The sequence below is a fragment of the Mirounga angustirostris genome, unplaced genomic scaffold (assembly GCF_029215605.1).
Source record: "Mirounga angustirostris isolate CCGP_5_RB_7025 unplaced genomic scaffold, mMirAng1.0.hap1 SCAF_7, whole genome shotgun sequence".
Lineage (NCBI taxonomy): Eukaryota > Metazoa > Chordata > Mammalia > Carnivora > Phocidae > Mirounga > Mirounga angustirostris.
In genome coordinates this window covers 18167896-18184704 of record NW_026991715.1, presented here as the reverse complement: position 1 = coordinate 18184704, position 16809 = coordinate 18167896, and the positions used below count along the sequence as shown (strand labels likewise).

The 16809-nt window shown below is 40.7% G+C and overlaps 1 non-coding gene across 1 annotated transcript in view; it reads right to left on the bottom strand.

Moving 5' to 3' along the window:
• LOC123855674 (uncharacterized) overlaps window positions 1-16809 on the bottom strand; it is a 58481-nt gene that overhangs the window by 25476 nt on the left and 16196 nt on the right. Inside the window, exon 3 of the transcript XR_010412962.1 lies at window positions 5748-5851. This is a non-coding gene — a transcript (uncharacterized LOC123855674). The remainder of the gene's footprint in view (window positions 1-5747; window positions 5852-16809) is intronic.

Here is a 16809-nt window from a genome sequence, read left to right as displayed (position 1 = left end):
ACCTGGTTCAAAATGTCAGTAGTGCCAAGGTTAAGCCTCGTGCTCTAGACTTTCTGGGCGTTCAGAGGAGAACGCTTTCTTTCCAGAACAGGCAGGGTCAGCTCTAGACTTTCTGGGCGTTCAGAGGAGAGCGCTTTCTTTCCAGAACAGGCAGGGTCAGCTCTAGACTCTCTGGGCGTTCAGAGGAGAGCGCTTTCTTTCCAGAACAGGCAGGGTCAGCTCTAGACTCTCTGGGCGTTCAGAGGAGAGCGCTTTCTTTCCAGAACAGGCAGGGTCAGCTCTAGACTCTCTGGGCGTTCAGAGGAGAGCGCTTTCTTTCCAGAACAGGCAGGGTCAGCTCTAGACTCTCTGGGCGTTCAGAGGAGAGCGCTTTCTTTCCAGAACAGGCAGGGTCAGCTCTAGACTCTCTGGGCGTTCAAAGGAGAGCGCTTTCTTTCCAGAACAGGCAGGGTCAACAGGCTCTTTTCAGACTCATGGTGCATAACTAAGGGATTACATTACAAATGAAGCAGCAGGTACAGAAAGCCTAAGTAGCTTAGTCATATTTCTGCAGCCAACAAGTGAGGACACCTTGGAAATGTGAACACAGGCCCTGCCTGCCTGACTTCAAAGTCTATACTCTTTTCCACATCATCTACTCCAAGCAGCTAGGCGGCAGACATTCAGTCGTATGTGACTAAGTGTAAAATCACTTTTGCAATGTCAAAGCCAGTTAGAGAAAGTGCAGGGACAGAGGAGGGAGATTAGTCTTCCCCCATGCAAGTTGTAATGGAATTAGAGTGGGCAGGAATACAGCTAGGAGCCATAAAGTGTGGGCAAGTGCATATGCTGAGGAACGAGGCCAGAGCCCAGTTACAGGAAGATATTAAGACAAGTTCAGCTGGGCTGGTCAAGGGCAGCCGTACTGAAATTCACTCCTAGATAAAGCACAGACTGGCAGGGGCTTTTGAGAGGTGATGATCCCAGTCAGGTAAACTTGGTCGTGACCAAGTTGTCTGTTATCCCCCATGAGCCTTTAGCCACACTGCTCTCCTGCCCCCCCCCCCCAGCTTCTGCTCCTAGCAACTTCTCCCCCTCTTCCCGAATGCTCCTTCTCAGAGCAGCTGTTCTAACACAACCACTGAATTTTGAACTTTTCGGCTAGTGGGGTTCATGTTGTTAACAAGACATGATCTCTCCAGTATCAGACTCAAAATGGGTATGTTTATTTTCTATGGTTTGGGAGTCCCTGCTTTAACAAACATTAGCATTTTCTGTAGTCTAAATTTACCCCACTTCATTTTAGAAGAGTCATTTAAGGTTCAGAGGGAGAAAATTATCCATCCAGTGCAATGGAGAGCCAAGAAGGATATGGCCTTTGTTTGCTCACTCTGTCTTTTGATACTACATTGATTTTTTTTTCAATGAGCAATACACATATATGTGTGTATACATATACACACATACATATGTAATATGCATATGCTTTCTTGAATGGGATATATATATATCCCAGAGTATATATATATATATATATAACGCCCAGAGAGTCTAGAGCTGACCCTGCCTGTTCTGGAAAGAAAGCGCTCTCCTCTGAACGCCCAGAGAGTCTAGAGCTGACCCTGCCTGTTCTGGAAAGAAAGCGCTCTCCTCTGAACGCCCAGAGAGTCTAGAGCTGACCCTGCCTGTTCTGGAAAGAAAGCGCTCTCCTCTGAACGCCCAGAGAGTCTAGAGCTGACCCTGCCTGTTCTGGAAAGAAAGCGCTCTCCTCTGAATGCCCAGAGAGTCTAGAGCTGACCCTGCCTGTTCTGGAAAGAAAGCGCTCTCCTCCATATATATATATATATGGCACCAAAAAATGAAAAAAGAGCACACATGAAAAAGTAAATTCTTTTCCCACCTCTGACTCACCAGGTTCCCACTCCAGGACCTACTCCAGCAGCAACATGTGTTACCAGTTTCTTTTGCATCCTTCCAGAAAGCCTATGCATTGACAGTCACATAGCTATGTGGGAATCCTGCCTCATGACCCACAGGCGGGTGCCCTTCCCATTCCTCTTCATGGCCACTGCAGCTTCTATTGCTCAAGAGGAGCCACGACAAAACAGATGACACATTTGTGCTGTTGAAGGAAAACTCACTGACTCAGATAGACACAAATTGTTCCATACACCTTTCATCCTCATTACCAGGTAACTTTGCCAAGGTCAAGTGGTGACATTCTGATTTACCACGGAGCAGACTGGACACAACTCCCATTTGACGAGACTCTGGAACTCAAATACCAGAAAAAGAAAAAAAAAAAAAAACCAATATTTTCTTAAGGCTTCCAGTTTCGTAATTGAACTTGCTTTCTTGCTTTGTTGAAAATATTATTTTCCTTTCAGTTCAATGACCACAGTCAATCTGAAAGAATAAAAACAGGACTCCCCCAAATCCCCAATTCATCACCAAACTGCTAAATTTAAAATCCAGTTTCACCATCTTCTTGACATCTCCATTTAGCATCTCTGGGAACGAGGACCAAGGAGCCCCACTGTTTTCACTAGCCAGGTCAGGCGGAGCCAGATCCAGGTTCCAGGTACGAAATCAAATTTGGCTCGCTGTGGCTTTACCATTTACAAGAATCTGTATTCATATAAATCAGGGATACATTTCTCTTGGCTCTTATGGAGACCCTTTTAAACAGTGACTTCAGCCCTCCTAAGGTTTTTGTCCGGGTTGCCTAAAAGTGGACAATTTTCACAAGTTTGCTTTGGCACCCATGGCATGAATTTTTATTGAAAGTCTCAGTTGTTTTAGTGGGCACCACAGTCTGCCAGCAGATCTCTGTAGGGGCCTCCCAGCCAATTCGATGAGAACTATGTGCACTTAAAACATGCCAAATGTTGTAAGAAGTGACACGTCCTCCAACTCTTCGCTTGCCTGCATACAACCACTGATTCACTTGCACTTTTGTTTTAAGGACACACTATTGAGTGTGTCTGCAGCATTTCTGAAATCAAGCAGCTATGTCTATATTGAAGTTTATTCTGGTTTTTCCCTACAAAGATTTCTTTATCTCTGGAGTTATACTCAGTGTCTTCTATCATATCAAAAAGGTGAGGCAACAGAAAAATAAGTTTATTGGGAGCATACCTCTTCCGTTGAATTAAACAAGTAAAGATTTTGTTGGGAAGAGATGGGAAGGTCGCCCAAACCCATTCTCAAAATGCCCTTTAAGTCACCCCTGGGAAAGAGCAGTGATTTCGAAGTCTTCAAATAAATGTACAGAGGTATGTGGAGACCAAAAAAGACATCTGTTATTTTTATGCTACTGTGTGTAAATCATCACATAATCACCAGGAAGTCCAACCGTAATCGGCTTAAATCGGCATTTACAAGGTCCTTGCCCCAAGATTGAGAAGTCTCCTGACATCATTCCTTTATTTTCTGATTTTTTTCTATATTCCGTTTTAACCTTACGTCATATTACTTTGTATCATTGAAAAGCTTTTTAGAATTTTACTTTATGGAATGCTTAAGAAGGCTTAGCTTATTCATGGCTCAACCCTTCCACTGCCCAATTTTCGTCTTTAAAATTAGACCAAAATCCTCAAAGCCAATTCCTTCCTGTTTACAAATACCCTGCTCAGTAAATTCTCGGTAAGACCAGAAAACCAATGCAAAGCAGAGAAAAAGATGTACGTGAAAATAGATTTTGTCAGCGGCTCTAGTGAAAACACATTTTAAACCAACTGAAAAAAAAAAAATCTGCTCTTTTACGATTTTCAGCTTCCCTCCCATTATACTGGCTTTAATGTTTTTCCTTTGAATTCTCCTAGGTTACACAGCACTCTTAAACCTCAAGATCGTAAAAGTGAGAAACCTTTCCCAAATCACATGGGTAAAGTCTCAACCTGCTGTTAAAAATACTGCGGATGGGCCAGGCCTTCATTCTGTGGGCAGGTGTCAGAGGCTACACGGACGTAGAGATCCACAGTGAGTAGTAATGAACTACAGGGAGCACGGCATTCCGCACCACCCTGACCCTGGAGAAGTACCATGGTAGATCCTGGGAATTGTCCCATCAACAGACTTTCCCTACTTCGTTTGCTATTTCCTATTTCTTAAGAAAGAAAGAAAGAAAGAAAGAAAGAAAGAAAGAAAGAAAGAGAAAGAAAAAAAAAGAAAGAAAGGAAGGAAGGAAGAAAATTACTTTCCCTTCCTCCTTTCCACCTGGGGACAGCCATGTCGTTAAGCTCTGGCTAAAAAGACATAAGAAGTGCATTAGAGCAGTGTGTCTCAAATTTTACTGTATGTGCGAATCACCTGAGGATCTTGTTAATATACAGAATCTGAATCGGTAATCAGGATGGGGCTAGGGACGTTGCATTTTATTTATTTATTTTTAAAGATTTTATTTATTTATTTGACAGAGAGAGAGATAGCGAGAGCAGGAACACAAGCAGGGGGAATGGGAGAGGGAGAAGCAGGCTTCCCGCCGAGCAGGGAGCCCGATGTGGGGCTCGATCCCATGACCCTGGGATCATGACCTGAGCCGAAGGCAGACGCTTAACGACTGAGCCACCCAGGCGCCCGGGACGTTGCATTTTAATTAGTTCCCAGGTGAGGCATGACGCTGTGACCTGAGGAGCACAATTTGAGTTAGCAAGGATTTTCTTCCTTGATTTGGCCAGAAGGGTGCAAAGAGAAAGCTGCTTCCTGTACTTCCTGCAGCTTCCTGCTTTCGAATGGGATTGAAGAGGGATGTGAGTATGGGGCTGCATCTGCCATCTTGTACTGAAGAGGAATGAAAACCAATGCTGAGAAGAGCAAAGGAGAAGAGTGGAGAGCACGTATGTATTTGATGATGTCATAATGCCAGTGAAGTTCAGTAATTTTAGAACCTCCTACCTCTAGACTTCTTATTTTACTGGGATAATAAATATCATGATGGCTTAAGTCACCGTTGGTCAAGTTTTTTGGGAACTATAACCAAGCAGTTCTTTTTTTTTTTTTTTTTTTTTTTTGAGCGAGAGAGAATGAGAGACAGAGAGCACGAGAGGGAAGAGGGCAGAGGGAGAAGCAGACCCCCTGCTGAGCAGGGAGCCCGATGCGGGACTCGATCCCGGGACTCCAGGATCATGACCTGAGCCGAAGGCAGCCGCTTAACCAACTGAGCCACCCAGGCGCCCCAACCAAGCAGTTCTTATTTATTATATGAACTAAGGTGATCCATTCAGGACTGGGCTTCAGTCAGTCAGCCCAGAGGCAGATCCCATCTTTTGTAGCCCGTGGCCTGTGGAGAGCCACTGGGCCTGGGGTATGGGAATTCGATGGCTGCGAGTCTTCTGGGAGTAGAGAGCATTCACTCATGTGCTGGCAGAAAGGAAATGGACTCTGAAGACTGTAGCAAGTTGGTTTTTAGCCCCTGGCACAGAAGTGGGCAATAGGGGAATGTAGAGATAGAAAAGATGCTGAAGTGTTTCTTCTACTGTCTTATTCTTCTAATGAAACAATTCTGAGGAAAGAGAGGATCAGTTATTTCCCACGGTTGGGCTCAGAACGTGAAGTTAGCTATTGAAATTCATCAGGTAGCTATTGAAAAGCATCTTTTGATGTCCCATATTGAGGATAGGGGTTACAAAATTAGAGTAAGTTAACTAATGTGTATTCTTTTGGGGAAACCACCCACTTGCTTCTCCCATTACTGAATAAACACAGGGTGGTGTAACTTTGTCAACAATGCATTTTTAATTTCTTGCTTTACCTTAAGTATCTCTTACCCCAAAAGAACTCTAATCTTTCCAGTTCTCCCCCAAATCTTCGGTAGCTTTCTTTTCATTGTCTTCATTTTCTTATTGTAGTAGTTAGGCTACAAACGTATCTGCTATTAAAAAAAGAAAAGAACAATAGGTTCACTTAGGTAGAAATGTATGTATGTCTCATTTAATAGTCTGAGTGAAAACAATTCAAGACAGAGAGCAGTTTCACAGTGTCAAGGACTCATGCTTCTTGTAGCCTCTTGCTCCATCAATGTGGGGCTTCTCTGCCTTGTAGTCTGAGGTGGCTGCTCAAGGTCTCAGCATTACGTCTCCAATCCAACCAGATGTGATGGGAAAAGAAGAAATGGAAGAGACTTCCCTCCCTCCCGTTAAAAGCCATGTAGGACTTTAAGGTCCGTGTGCCAGGTAAAACTCAAATTTTGCTACTAAATAGAGAAGTGAAGACTGCATTTTGGAGACACAGTCTGTACCACATGCATTGGTCAACTGGCTTAGAGGGTTTGTGGCTGTCCTTCCGCAACAGCGATTACAAAAAAAATAGCCCCCATTATTGTCCTTTTATTTTTTTAAAGATTTTATTTATTTATTTGAGAGAGAGAGAATGAGAGACAGAGAGCAGGAGAGGGAGGAGGGTCAGAGGGAGAAGCAGACTCCCTGCCGAGCAGGGAGCCCGATGCGGGACTCGATCCCGGGACTCCAGGATCATGACCTGAGCCGAAGGCAGTCGCTTAACCAACTGAGCCACCCAGGCGCCCCCATTATTGTCCTTTTAGATGCACTGGTTTATTTGGAGTACTCAGTGCCAGGACAGAGGTAAGGATGATTCACAGCATAGTCCCCTTTCTGTCTGTCACTCTGGTCGAGCTACCAGGACCTCATATTTGTACTAAGAGACAGGACTAGAATTAAAAAATGAATAAAAACTAACATAGGTGAGATTTCTGGGAGTCCAATGCATGTCTATATGATGCTAGAAGCTTCCGTAACAACGAGAGGGGGCATTTGTATTAACTGCAACAGTCAAAATTTGGTTTAGGTGCCACTGCCCTGAGCATACGGCTTTGCGATTTGGCTCAGCAATCGAGTACGGTGGCAAGAACGCTTCTAACGTGCACTGTTGAAAGAGCTGCTTCTTTGTTCCTTGTCATTGCCATAGTGATTTGCAGCCAAAGAGAAGATCACAGATGGCACACTGAACTCAAAAGATTTGGCTGCAACACACGGCAAGAGTTTCCTGAGAACTTTCAGGACGACTTTGGAAGAATTTGACGGATGCTGGCTTTTTCACAGAACAAGTGGAGCGTGGCCAGAAAAAAATCCTGATGTGTAACTGTCCATTTTCATTGCTTTGGCTACAAGAATTTATTCTTCATTCAGTAGTCCCCACAATTCCACTTTTCCCAATGGCTGCTAAATCTGTGTGATTCAAGCCCATTTGATCCCCTCTTCCCCTGGTTAAGGCTTCCATCTGAAAGAGACAGACATCACTTTCATTCTTATGTCACTGGCCAAAGTAAGTCATTATCTTAAAGAAGCAAGGAGTGAAATCACTACAACATACCCTGAAAGAGGAGAATCAGAATATTCATAAACAGTCAAATGACGGCCACAGTACTTAAATAGTAGACTGAAAATGTCATAAGATAGGAAATATTAGCTATGATGATTGCTATAACCAAATCAAAACTCGATTGCTCCACCTAATTTTGGTGCCAGCAAATGTATTAATCACTACTCTTGCCACCTGGTGCAACTCTTCGTGACTCTTTAAGACACAGGGTGTGCCTCCTAATACAGAGCCTAGTCGCCAAAGAGTATAAAGGAAAACATGATTCTGTTGGTCTGCGTGATATTGAGTAATGGGCCATGCAGCAAAAAAAGTCTCACATTTATGTTTAAAAGGATTTATATTGCAAAGGTATTTTCTACTTTCCTCTAGAACGGCTACTGGGCACAGGGCTGGGATTAGGAAAATTTGTGCAGAGAGTATGATTTGGAACTATTTCATCATCTTTTGGGGCTAATATCTTCTTGCTCTTCTTTTTTTTTTTAAGTAGGCTCCACACCCAGTGTGGAGCCCAGCCTGGGGCTTGAACTCATGACCATGAGATCAAGACCTGAGCTGAGATTAAGAGCCGGGCACTTAACCGACTGAGCCACCCTGGCACCCCAGGGCTAATATTTTCTTTCCACTCTCCACCCCTATTTCCCAAGGCTTCCAGAAGTTTAATACCCACACCTGGGTTTTCACATTCCAAAAAGAAACAATTTTTAGGGATTGTTTCAGTCTCAAAATTCACAATCAGAATGAAACAGTCTCAAAATTCACAATCAGAATTTAACTCTACTGTGATCCATTCTTTAAGGACAAAACTCTTTGAAAAAATAATTTATTACAAAGTGTTTACGGCTGAAAGGAATAGAATGTGTAATCCTTTCCACTAATAAATTTACAAATTAATAAGAGCTTTCAATATTTTTAAGCCAAAGGAGAAAGAAACAATAGGAATTTCAGTTCTCAGGAAAATAATTATGGGAGATCTCTTTGAACAGAACTTCCCCTGGGGGTTTCCCTCAAACCCCGCCATAGATCTTGAAATGATCATTATAGACATAAATAATATCTTTTTTAATTCTTCTGCTGTTACAATAACCTAACTGATACCATCCGATGCTGGCAAGGGTTAAGTTTAACTGACCTCTAATTAAATGCCTTGTATTAGGACAGGAATACTTTTGTGGGAAATAAAGTTTGGATTATCAACTCAGTAGATAAATCAAGGATTAAATCCAATTGTTGATGAATGTTAAGCAAAAGGCAAAAGAAATGTTAAACTAGTCCTACACACAATCCTCTCTCCAGGCACACTGCTTTCTTTTCATTTTTTATGTACATGAGCTCCCTTGCTTAGTGGTCTTTCAATGTGCCATTAGCTCTGCTTGAAGTATACTTACCTTCTTTTCCTACACCACTTTTTTTTTTCTCTTTCCTTATTCTTTAGGACTTATTTAAATGCTATGTCTTCTAGGAAGCTCTACAAGACTCTGGGAGTAGGGGCGGAGCCCTATCTATGTATTTCCATAGGACATCTATTTCCCCATCCAAAGTACTGGCCACTCTATAGACTGATCCATAGCTTCTATACTAAAGAAAGCTCCATCAAGACAGGAATGGTGGCTCCCTTGGTCATTGCTGTCTTCTTAGTATGTCAGGAATAGTACTTGACATAGTGCTCAAAAGGACACTTTGAGTAAATTTGTTACTATATTTAACATTGTAGAAAATTGTCTGTTCCCAATACACTAACTGGCCGTACCCTTGCCTGATGTTAGGGTTTCAAAATTTAGCTATCTCAGTAAAGTAATAATAGATATGGATAGATTTAGTCTATTAGACATGGGTCTGGGCAGAATGATACATTTTCTATAATAGATAAATAATTCCACTATTAGGTTAAACAAAATATGTTAAACGCTATAAATACAAAGATGCTCCTAGAAGTCTTGTTTATCAGGCTTAAATATTAGATATATTCCAAATGCTCACCATTAGGGGATTATTTAAGTAAATTATAGTGTGGCACCTGAATAGAATAATATGTAGCCAACTGAAATGATGGTTATAAAAAAAGAGGGCTGAGGAGACCATCACAACATAGAAAAACCATACAATAAAATGTTAACTAATTACAAAGTATGACACTAAACTGTACAAACGTCATTGTTTTAACTAACTGAAAACATGCGTGTGAAAAGAAATAAAAGAATGATTGCATTAGAGTGGTTGACTGTGGGTTATTTTCTTCCTGAGCCCACATTTTAAATTCACGTGCTTACATTACTTTCATAATTACGGTATGTAATAAAGATATTTGCGACTTTAAATGTCAATTATTATGTATTATGGGTGGCAAAATAAGAGTAACTCTTATAACTGAAAGTTTAAAACTTAAGATGCTAAGACTGGAAACTACAATTGACTGGATAAAAATAGATATTTTACTTAATGTGATAAACTAATAGAAAATAAATTACTAGCCCAATAACAAAGGTTCCTTTTGCAGAACTCATTTCACCCAACAGAATGAAGACAATTGCATTACTTAAAACACCTGGAAGATGGAATTCAAATCACAAGAGGAAATGCTTGGGCATGCATCAGTCTTCTCTGATCTTCCTAAACAGAAATGCTAAATTTTCATGTAATACCTGAATGATTAGGTGCCAAAAAAAGCAGAAGAGATGTAAAGGTAGGAGAAGCAAATAACTAAACAAGGCAGTGTTTCAGAAAGGAATTAGCATGCCAGGCCTTGGCTCAGAAGCAAAAGTCTTTCTGTGAAGGGTTCACAGCATCTATTAAACACAAAGTCAATCACAAAAACAAAACCCATCTGTTTGAGATTAACATTTGTAATAAACATTTTAAAGGAAGGAATGTGGAAGGCAAATATATATTGTGAAACAAAATCTATACTCCTGGGAGAAGTAATACTTCCTTTAAAAAAATTGCAGGGGCCCAAAACTCATTCCTTATACTGAAAGAAATAACAATTAGATGCAGGACAGCACATTAGCAGAGGCATATTTAATTTCTGAGAGGGAAGTATATTAAGGCAAAAATCAAGCACATCCTTCCATTGTAGGAAATGCCAAACTTCCTTAGAGACAATGGACAAAAGAAAAAAAAAATATATATATATATAACTGGAGTATACCTAAAAATGAAGAACACAAATCATATATTTTAAAACCATGGCTTAGATATATTAAATTATTTGGCTGCTCTAAGAAATTATTTATCAAGCACTTCAACAGAGAATCACGATTTGCTCATTTATATTTGGACAATGGCATTAAATAAATGAAATTTTCTATCACAGAAAGTTCTACTGGATAGCACTGGTCTGGGGCCAGTTTGAGAGAGGAACTACTTTATAGGAATCTTGGATTGGGGGCCAGTAAAACTTTAAAGAATGAGTAATGAGATCTGAAGAGTAAAAGTGAAAGCTATACTGTGGAGGGGAGGTTAGGTCCTTACTTTAGAAAAAGAGGGCCTGTTGGTTATAGAAACGTCTAGAGTATTTTTTTTTAAAGATTTTATTTATTTATTTGAGAGAGAGAGAATGAGAGACAGAAAGTATGAGAGGGAGGAGGGTCAGAGGGAGAAGCAGACTCCCTGCCGAGCAGGGAGCCCGATGCGGGACTCGATCCCAGGACTCCAGGATCATGACCTGAGCCGAAGGCAGTCGCTTAACCGACTGAGCCACCCAGGCACCCTAGAGTATTTTTATAAACACAGATACCTACCATCTACCCCATTCCACCCTTACACATGCTCCAAATCTTTGGGAAATTCTCCTCCACACACAGCCTTGGGTCAGTTGCAAAAGTCAGTGTCATACACCACACGTGGGATGAGAGGAGATTACAAATTCAATAGAAGTGGGAATTTAAGACCAGAGGTAATCAGATCTCTCAACAGAGACAGAGACAAGATCAGCGATCATCCTCTGGTAATCTCCAACCTGCCCCAAGTAAGAATGTCCAGAAAGGGGTTTACATCAACCATCACAGGTGATCCCAACTGATTCCAGAATTACTTTGATTCATCAAGACAGAGGTTACATACCTATGAAAAAAAATTATAAATTACTCTATTTTCTGAGAGACAATAAACACTTTATTAGGCATTAAGATGGATAAAGAACCCAAATGCATTCTCCTCCATTTATCCAGCTCAGAAAAGGCTTCAGTTAAAAAGAGCTAGAGATTATTGTTTCAAGGGGGAAAAATCCCCTGACCGCCGATGAGAGATTGATTTATGGAAACTTCCTCTTAGCTTTATTTTATCTGTCTGCTCTTTGCTACCAGTTTCAGAAATGTTCAGAATAGAAAGGGCCTTCCTGCAGGGCCTACTTTTTGAGGTAGGTGTTCTAACTCGGAAATAAAGCTTATGTCATAAGTTTTCTGGGTTGTCCATACCAGAAAGGCCTTGAGCTTTTCGGTTGGGCTCAAGAGTGACTGTTCTTTTGTTTTTCGAAAACCAATAACATCCACCATATTAAACAGGAATTTCATGTTTATTTGTGGATTTTTTAAAAAGCCTTTTGGTCAGCCCTGCAAATCATACAGGCTTCCAAAATTAAAGGAATACCAAAATAACTATGGCATTTCCTCAGCTGAACATAATGGTTTCTTCAGAGCAGATTTGCCCCATAAACACTGAGCATTTTCTTTCCCTCCAGCAACATCTGTGAACAAGTTTCCCACTGGACAAAGCGAAGGACTAATAACCACGTCAGACATGGGTGGGCACAGGTGCTTCAGCGTGTACTTCCACAAACACATCCCAGTTCTGTCAAGTGGGCTATTCCTGACCCTGCCCTTCAGACTTCAGTCCCATGGTGTGTTTGGCTTGGGAGAAGGGCAATCCATTGGCAGGGCTGACAGCAGCAGCATCGAAAGGGCCTGACTTTTTACTGGCAGAGTCATCCCCTGAACATATTGACTCTCTGAACACAGAACATCAGCCCAACAATTTATTAAAAGCAATTGTGTGTTTCCTAGGTCTAGCCAAACATTTGGTGCATGTTATAAAACCTTCCAAGACCCAACTTCAGTCCTACTTCTTCTAAGAAAAACTTCCCCAACTAGCCCGGATTATGAACCTCAAATTTCCTATGGCAACCATTGTCTGGAATGTTCACTGGACACTTAACCATACACTGCGTTATGAGAAGTCCCTCTTCCGTCTGTAATGAACAGTTATTTTCAGTTTGTGTTCTATTCAATTTCTCTCCTTTAAAACTCGTGCTCCTTAGCTCTAGCTACATCTCATACTCTTTGATGATAAAGGTTGTTTTTTATACTTGTTTGTTTGCTTAACGATACTTAGTGTGAGAGATTATACCTGATAGGCCTTAATATATTTTTGTGGATTTGAAAATAGAATTTTAGAATGGCAATTTAGAAAAACAGCATAAACTCCTGGCTCCTTATAAAATTGTTTTGGGTAGCAAGATGACATTTGTCTAGCACTCTGGTAGTATGAGAGGAAAAGAAATTAATTTAATTTTTATTAAAATCGAGGAGTTGGTGGGTATGTAAAGGAAGACAGAACAAATAATACGTGTATGAGAAGTTTCAGAGCACTCACCTCGTGCTAGCTGGAGGAAGTGTACCGAATCCTGCAAGTACTTGAAGGCATACTACCTCGCTTTATCACCTATCACCAGGCTAAAAATGAGGCCCTCTTCTCTGCTTTCTAATATCCACTGTTTAGACGCTGATTATTTCATAATAGTCTGTTAAAATATTTTTCCCATTTAAAATTTTTGATTGTTTATCCATTATTAAATTTTGAGTGTTCCTTATGAAATTTGGATACAAGTGCTTTATCAATCAGATAAATATATTTCCCCCAGTCTCTGACTTGTCTTAATTCTCTTGAAAGTGACTTTTGAAGAAGTTTTTAATTTTTTAAAAAATTTTTATTTAAATTCCAGGTGGTTAACATACAGGGTAATATTAGTTTCAGGTGTAGAATTTAGTGACTCAACACTTCCATACATCACCCGGAGTTCAGCACAGCAAGTGCCCTCCTTAATCCCCATCACCTACTTCCTCCATCCCTCCCCACCTCCCCTCTGGTGACCATCAGTGTGTTCTATAGAGTTAAGACTCTGTTTCTTGGATATCCTCTCTTTTTCCGCCCCCCATGATCGTTTGTTTTGTTTCTTAAACTCCACAAATGAGTGAAATCCTATGGTATTTGTCTTTCTCTGACTTATTCTGTTTAACATAATACTTTCTAGCTCCATCCATGTCCTTGCAAATGGCAAGATTTCATTCTATTTTATAGCTGAGTAATATTCCATTGTATATATACCCTATCTTTATCCATTCACCAGTTGATGGACATTTGGGCTATTTCCATAATTTGGTTACTGTAGATAAAGATTTTTAACTTTGATAGAGTCCAATTTACTGATTTTTTTGTGTGTGTGGGTCCTGTTTTTGGTGTTGTATCTAAGATATCTTTGCCTAAACCAAGGTCAAAAAATTTTTCTCCAGTGTTTTTTAATGAAAAATTTGTAGTTCTAGAGTGTACATTTGAATTCATTTTTGTATGTGGTGTGAGATATACATTGAAATTTGTTTGCATATGGATAGTCATTTGTTCCAGCACCATCTGTTGAGAAGATAATTTGAATTATGTTATATTGTTTTGAAAACTAACTGACCATATATGTGTGGGTTTGTTTCTGAACCCTCTACTCTGTTTCACTGATCAATTTGTCTGTATTTAAACCAATACCATATTGCCTTGTTTTCTGCAGCTTTATAAATCTTCAAATTGGGTAGTGTTGGTCTCCTGCTTTTGTTCCTCTTTTTCAAAATCGTTGTGTCTGTTTTAAGCCTTTTTCATTTCCATGTGAATTCTAGAATTAGCTTCTTCGTTTCTACAAAACTGCCTGCTGGGATTTTTCTTTTTCCTTTTTTAGTTTGAGTGGAACGTATACATCAGTTGGGGAGAATTAACCTCTTTGCAGTATCTTAACATCTTCTAACCTGTGAACAGGCAATAACTCTCCATTAATTTCAGTCTTCTTTAATTTCTCTCAACACTGTTTTAGAGTTTTCAAGACTTGAGTATCTGTTGTTGTTAGATTTATCCCCAAGTATTTCATATTATCTAAAGATATTGGAAATGATATATTTTTTTAAAGATTTAATTATTTGAGAGAGAAATCAAAAGCAAGATGGGGAAGGGGAAGAGGGAGAGAGAGAGAGACTCTCAAGCAGACTCCATGCTTCTTCTAAGAGAGGCAGAAGTTGCACATATGAGATGTCACAGAAGAAAAGATTAATGAACTTGAAGACATAACAATAGAAACAATCCAAAATAAAATACACAGGGGAAAAATAATTTTAAAAATATATATTGTGAGCATAAGATAGCTGTGAAAAAACATCAAGCAGCCTAATATACACATAATTGGAGTCCCTAAAGGAGGGTAGACAAAAAGAATATTTGAAGAAATAATGCCTGAAAAATTACAAATTTGGTGAGAATTACAACTGGCAGCTGCAAGAAACTCAATAAACCACACCACAAAAAACATGACGAAAACCACATAATCATAATCATAGCCAAACTGCACAAAATCTGTGATAAAACATTTTTTTGAGAGCCAAAGAAAAGAAACTTTATGTACCTAGGAACAAAGACCAGAATTGTACCAAACTTCTTAATGAAACAATACAAGTGAGAAAACAGTGGAGCATCTGGGAGGTTCTGGAAAGGAAAGAAAATCTGCCCCTAATGCCTTACCAGTGCTTCTGTCAATTTCTCTTTGGAGAAGACCCAAGGAAATGGCTCTCATAAGAGGAAACACCCATCTGTGGAACTGTTTTCTTTATGTCTATACTTTAATGGGCAAACAAGGCCAAGAAGACATTCTTTTTTTTTTTTTTTAAAGATTTTATTTATTTATTTGAGAGAGAGAGAATGAGAGACAGAGAGCATGAGAGGGAGGAGGGTCAGAAGGAGAAGCAGACTCCCCGCCAAGCAGGGAGCCCAATGTGGGACTCCATCCCGGGACTCCAGGATCATGACCTGAGCCGAAGGCAGTCGCTTAACCAACTGAGCCACCCAGGTGCCCGCCAAGAAGACATTCTTAAAGCTACTTTGTGATTGACACTTGATAGAGATGCATGAGGTCAGCAGGGGGACGGGGGGTGGAGCATGTTGAGAATCAAGAGCTATGTTCCCAGGCGCCTGGGTGGCTCAGTTGGTTAAGCGACTGCCTTCGGCTCAGGTCATGATCCTGGAGTCCTGGGATTGAGTCCCGCATCAGGCTCCCTGCTTGGCGGGGAGTCTGCTTCTCCCTCTGACCTTCCCCCTCTCATGTGCTCTCTCTCTCACTCTCTCAAATAAATGAATAAATAAAATCTTTAAAAAAAAAAAAAGAGCTATGTTCCCTTGTTTTCTCAGGGTTAGAGATGAGGACTTATGCAAATGGTATCTCCATCTGAATCCCCTAGCTGTATCAGATACTGGACACTTCCTAACTTTTGGTGTTTTTATTACTCACTTCTTCAGTGTCCAGTTAGTTCACCCAGGAACTCAGCTTCTTAGGGCTCTTTTATTGCTATTTCTTGGGTCAGAACAAGGAATGACTTTGAGCAGGTGTGTATCCACATATAAACAACAGGGCTTGAAGAAGGCCTGGGGTCATATTTTACCCTGGGAAGAATATACCTACTCACAGTAATCCAGTCCCCCCGCTTTTTTTCACTATTGCCCTTCAGCAATTCAGGCTAGACACAAAGTTTTATTGTCACAGAGAAGGAGTAATAGATAGATATTCCCCAGATCAAAAATGCCGTTGCTCAGATTTGAATCTAAAAGCAAATTCTTTCGAGTCCTTTGTGAAATAATAGCATCGAAATCCAGCCCTTGCTGAGATAGAAAGTTTTTATTTTTTTATTTTTATTTTTTTTTAAAGATTTTATTTATTTGTTAGAGAGAGAGAGCATGGGCGAGAGAGAGTGAGCGAGAGTACAAGCAGGGGGAGCTGCAGGCAGAGGGAGAAACAGGCTCCCTGCTGAGCAAGGAGCCCGATGTGGGGCTCGATCCCAGGGCACTGGGATCATGACCTGAGCCGAAGGCAGCCGCTTAACCGACTGAGCCACCCAGGCATCCCTGAAATAGAAAGTTTTAAAAAATAAACCCTAAACTTCCCCTTATAGATCAAGAACAAAATGTGAGGGTCTGAGCATATGTATTGTAAACCATAATAAAAAATAGAATGAAGAATGGTGTTCAGGAGAGCCTTGATCCAACAGGAATAGGGGGAGATTTGTCCAGTTGCTGTGTGGCAGAGCCAAGAAGGGTAAGAGTTGGGTAGGGGGAACATGGCCAAGTATTCCAGCTCACCTGTTAGGGTCAACATCCCCTGGGTAAAGAGGAGCGATATCAAACTGGTCGAGGGATGATTCAAGAGCACTGGAGCCGGAAGTCCCTGTCCACAGAATGAGTCAGGAAGACTATGTTCCT